Source organism: Rutidosis leptorrhynchoides, chromosome 6 (assembly GCF_046630445.1).
Source record: "Rutidosis leptorrhynchoides isolate AG116_Rl617_1_P2 chromosome 6, CSIRO_AGI_Rlap_v1, whole genome shotgun sequence".
NCBI classification, from domain to species: Eukaryota; Viridiplantae; Streptophyta; class Magnoliopsida; order Asterales; family Asteraceae; genus Rutidosis; species Rutidosis leptorrhynchoides.
Window position 1 is genome coordinate 9532357 of NC_092338.1, and position 6303 is coordinate 9538659.

The window sequence follows — 6303 nt, forward strand, 5'->3', positions numbered from 1 at the left end:
TATGGTTGAAATAGATTTGTTACCAATTTTCACGTAGCTAAAATGAGAAAAATTATCCAATCTTGTTTTACCCATAACTTCTTCATTTTAAATCCGTTTTGAGTGAATCAAATTGCTATGGTTTCATATTGAACTCTATTTTATGAATCTAAACAGAAAAAGTATAGGTTTATAGTCATAAAAATAAGTTACAAGTCATTTTTGTAAAGGTAGTCATTTCAGTCGAAAGAACGACGTCTAGATGACCATTTTAGAAAACATACTTCCACTTTGAGTTTAACAATAATTTTTGGATATAGTTTCATGTTCATAATAAAAATCATTTTCTCAGAATAACAACTTTTAAATCAAAGTTTATCATAGTTTTTAATTAACTAACCCAAAACAGCCCGCGGTGTTACTACGACGGCGTAAATCCGGTTTTACGGTGTTTTTCGTGTTTCCAGGTTTTAAATCATTAAGTTAGCATATCATATAGATATAGAACATGTGTTTAGTTGATTTTAAAAGTCAAGTTAGAAGGATTAACTTTTGTTTGCGAACAAGTTTAGAATTAACTAAACTATGTTCTAGTGATTACAAGTTTAAACCTTCGAATAAGATAGCTTTATATATATGAATCGAATGATGTTATGAACATCATTACTACCTTAAGTTCCTTGGATAAAACTACTGGAAAAGAGAAAAATGGATCTAGCTTCAACGGATCCTTGGATGGCTCGAAGTTCTTGAAGCAGAATCATGACACGAAAACAAGTTCAAGTAAGATCATCACTTGAAATAAGATTGTTATAGTTATAGAAATTGAACCAAAGTTTGAATATGATTATTACCTTGTATTAGAATGATAACCTACTGTAAGAAACAAAGATTTCTTGAGGTTGGATGATCACCTTACAAGATTGGAAGTGAGCTAGCAAACTTGAAAGTATTCTTGATTTTATGTAACTAGAACTTGTAGAATTTATGAAGAACACTTAGAACTTGAAGATAGAACTTGAGAGAGATCAATTAGATGAAGAAAATTGAAGAAAGAAAGTGTTTGTAGGTGTTTTTGGTCGTTGGTGTATGGATTAGATATAAAGGATATGTAATTTTGTTTTCATGTAAATAAGTCATGAATGATTACTCATATTTTTGTAATTTTATGAGATATTTCATGCTAGTTGCCAAATGATGGTTCCCACATATGTTAGGTGACTCACATGGGCTGCTAAGAGCTGATCATTGGAGTGTATATACCAATAATACATACATCTAAAAGCTGTGTATTGTACGAATACGAATACGGGTGCATACGAGTAGAATTGTTGATGAAACTGAACGAGTATGTAATTGTAAGAATTTTTGTTAAGTAGAAGTATTTTGATAAGTGTATTGAAGTCTTTCAAAAGTGTATAAATACATATTAAAACACTACATGTATATACATTTTAACTGAGTCGTTAAGTCATCGTTAGTCGTTACATGTAAGTGTTGTTTTGAAACCTTTAGGTTAACGATCTTGTTAAATGTGGTTAACCCAATGTTTATAATATCAAATGAGATTTTAAATTATTATATTATCATGATATTATCATGTATGAATATCTCTTAATATGATATATATCCATTAAATGTCTTTACAACGATAATCGTTACATATATGTCTCGTTTAAAAATCATTAAGTTAGTAGTCTTGTTTTTCATATGTAGTTCATTGTTAATATACTTAATGATATGTTTACTTATCATAGTATCATGTTAACTATATATATATCCATATATATGTCATCATATAGTTTTTACAAGTTTTAACGTTCGTGAATCACCGGTCAACTTGGGTGGTCAATTGTCTATATGAAACATATTTCAATTAATCAAGTCTTAACAAGTTTGATTGCTTAACATGTTGGAAACATTTAATCATGTAAATATCAATCTCAATTAATATATATAAACATGGAAAAGTTCGGGTCACTACAATTTCACACACTAAAATGAGTAGTTTTACGCGAGATTTAATATCTGGGAAAGTAAAATTAAAACTGTAAGAAAAATACTCTTGTTGAAAACATTGTATCAATTCGAGAAACCAATAAAATAATTATAGAAATAATACATGAAATATTTCGTGAAACCATTCTGACGTCCATTTAAATATTAGCATTGAGCCAATTTTACTCGTTCTTACTAGGTTTCACATACCATTTTATACAAAAACACATTCACATTCAAACCGCTTCAACCAAACAATTTCATCTAGACGTGTTCATTCAGAAAATTTAGAAAAAATAAGAGTATTTTAACAGAAAAATTCATGAAAATTCTATTTATTTCACCCACTAAAATGAGTAGTTTTACGCGAGATTTAATATCTGGGAAAATAAAATTAAAACTGTAAAAAAATATTCTTGTTGAAAGCATTGAATCAATCCGAGAAACCAGTGAAATAATTATCGAAATAATACATGAAATAATTTGTGAAACCATTCTGTCGTCCATTTAAATATTAGTATTGAGCCAATATTACTCGTTCTTACTAGGTTTAACATAACATTTTATACAAAAATACATTCACATTTAAACCTCTTCAACCAAACAATTTCATCTAGACCGGTTCATTCAGAAAATTTAGAAAAAATAAGAGTATTTTGACAGAAAAATTCATGAAAAGTCTATTTATTTCCCACACTAAAATGAGTAGTTTTACGTGATATTTAATATCTGGGAAAGTAAAATTAAAATCGTAAAAAAATATTCTTGTTGAAAGCATTGAATCAATTTGAGAAACCAGTGAAATAATTAAAGAAATAATACATGAAATAATTCGAGAAACCATTCTGACGTCCATTTAAATATTAACATTGAGCCAATTTTACGAGTTCTTACTAGGTTTCAAATACCATTTTATACAAAAACACATTCACAGTCAAATCGCTTCAACCAAACTATTTCATCTAGACCGGTATATTCAGAAAAATTTAGAAAAAATAAGAGTATTTTGACAGAAAAATTCATGAAAAGTCTATTTATTTCACACACTAAAATGAGTAGTTTTACGCGAGATTTAATATCTGGAAAAGTAAAATTAAAACTGTAAAAAAAATATTCTTGTTGAAAGCATTGAATCAATTCGAGAAACCAGTGAAATAATTATAGAAATAATACATGAAATAATTCGTGAAACCATTCTGACGTCCATTTAAATATTAGTATTGAGCCAATATTACTCATTCTTACTAGGTTTCACATACCACTTTATGCAAAAATACATTCACATTTAAACCGCTTCAACCAAACAATTTCATCTAGACCGGTTCATTCAGAAAATTTAGAAAAAATAAGATTATTTTGACAGAAAAATTCGTGAAAAGTCTATTTATTTCACACACTAAAATGAGTAGTTTTACGCGAGATTTAATCTCTGGGAAAGTAAAATTAAAACTATAAAAAAATATTCTTTTTGAAAGCATTGAATCAATTCGAGAAACCAATGAAATAATTATAGAAATAATACATGAAATAATTCATTTGACGTCCATTTAAGTATTAGCATTGAGCCAATTTTACTCGTCTTTACTAGGTTTCACATACCATATTATACAAAAAACACATTCACAGTCAAACCGCTTCAACCAAATAATTTCATCTAGACCGGTTGATTGAGAAAATTTTGATAAAATAAGAGTATTTTGACAGAAAAATTCATGAAAAGTCTATTTATTTCACACACTAAAATGAGTAGTTTTGAAATGTCCCATTCTTATTGATTAAAAACGTTCCATATTAATTGATTTCGTTGCGAGGTTTTGACCTCTATATGAGACGTTTTTCAAAGACTGCATTCATTTTAAAACAAACCATAACCTTTATTTCATCAATAAAGCTTTTAAAAAGCTTTACTTAGATTATCAAATAATGATAATCTAAAATATCCTGTTTACACACGACCATTACATAATGGTTTACAATACAAATATGTTACAACAAAATAAGTTTCTTGAATGCAGTTTTTACACAATATCATACAAGCATGGACTCCAAATCTCGTCCTTATTTAAGTATGCGACAGCGGAAGCTCTTAATAATCACCTGAGAATAAACATGCTTAAAACATCAACAAAAATGTTGGTGAGTTATAGGTTTAACCTATATATATCAAATCATAATAATAGACCACAAGATTTCATATTTCAATACACATCCCATACATAGAGATAAAAATTATTCATATGGTGAACACCTGGTAACCGACATTAACAAGATGCATATATATAAGAATATCCCCATCATTCCAGGACACCCTTCGGATATGATATAAATTTCGAAGTACTAAAGCATCCGGTACTTTGGATGGGGTTTGTTAGGCCCAATAGATCTATCTTTAGGATTCGCGTCAATTAGGGTGTCTGTTCCCTAATTCTTAGATTACCAGACTTAATAAAAAGGGGCATATTCGATTTCGATAATTCAACCATAGAATGTAATTTCACGTACTTGTGTCTATTTTGTAAATCATTTATAAAACCTGCATGTATTCTCATCCCAAAAATATTAGATTTTAAAAGTGGGACTATAACTCACTTTCACAGATTTTTACTTCGTCGGGAAGTAAGACTTGGGCACTGGTTGATTCACGAACCTATAACAATATATACATATATATCAAAGTATGTTTAAAATATATTTACAACACTTTTAATATATTTTGATGTTTTAAGTTTATTAAGTCAGCTGTCCTCGTTAGTAACCTACAACTAGTTGTCCACAGTTAGATGTACAGAAATAAATCGATAAATATTATCTTGAATCAATCCACGACCCAGTGTATACGTATCTCAGTATTGATCACAACTCAAACTATATATATTTTGGAATCAACCTCAACCCTGTATAGCTAACTCCAACATTCACATATAGAGTGTCTATGGTTGTTCCGAAATATATATAGATGTGTCGACATGATAGGTCGAAACATTGTATACGTGTCTATGGTATCTCAAGATTACATAATATACAATACAAGTTAATTAAGTTATGGTTGGAATAGATTTGTTACCAATTTTCACGTAGCTAAAATGAGAAAAATTATCCAATCTTGTTTTACCCATAACTTCTTCATTTTAAATCCGTTTTGAGTGAATAAAATTGCTATGGTTTCATATTGAACTCTATTTTACGAATCTAAATAGAAAAAGTATAGGTTTATAGTCAGAAAAATAAGTTACAAGTCCTTTTTGTAAAGGTAGTCATTTCAGTCGAAAGAACGACGTCTAGATGACCATTTTAGAAAACATACTTCCACTTTGAGTTTAACCATAATTTTTGGATATAGTTTCATGTTCATAATAAAAATCATTTTCTCAGAATAACAACTTTTAAATCAAGGTTTATCAAAGTTTTTAATTAACTAACCCAAAATAACCCGCGGTGTTACTACGACGGCGTAAATCCGGTTTTACGGTATTTTTCGTGTTTCCAGGTTTTAAATCATTAAGTTAGCATATCATATAGATATAGAACATGTGTTTAGTTAATTTTAAAAGTCAAGTTAGAAGGATTAACTTTTGTTTGCGAACAAGTTTAGAATTAACTAAACTATGTTCTAGTGATTACGAGTTTAAACCTTCGAATAAGATAGTTTTTATATATATGAATCGAATGATGTTATGAACATCATTACTACCTCAAGTTTAGTAGGTAAACCTACTGGAAGTGACAAGAAATGATCTAGCTTCAAAGGATCTTGGATGGCTTGAAAGTTCTTGAAGTAGGATCATGACACAAAAACAAGTTCAAGTAAGATTTTTACTCGAATTAAGATAGTTTATAGTTATAGAAATTGAATCAAAGTTTGAATATGAATATTACCTTGAATAATAAAGATAACCTACTATATATAACAAAGGTTTCTTGATCTTAGATGATTACTTGGAATGGATTAGAAAGCTTGGAAGTAAATTAGTAAACTTGAAGGGATTTTTGAAGTGTTCTTGAAGTGTTCTTCCTATGATGATTATAGCTTGATTCTTGAAGTGATTTTTGATGAAGATGATGATTAACTACTGGAAAAATACGTTCATAATAGTGTGTGTATGTTGAGAGAGAATTAGAAAGCGAATTGGAAGTGAAATAGAGTGAATGATGAGTGGTAATTGGTGAGTGGTGAGTGGGGTTAAAAGGAGTTCTAGTTAGTTGACTAGCTCATGGTAGAAGTTAAAATTGATTAGTCATACATGACATAATCAAGAGTGGAATCCCATGCTAGTTCCTATTGGTATATACTCATAGTAAGTACGTTTTGAAGCTGTGTATAATACG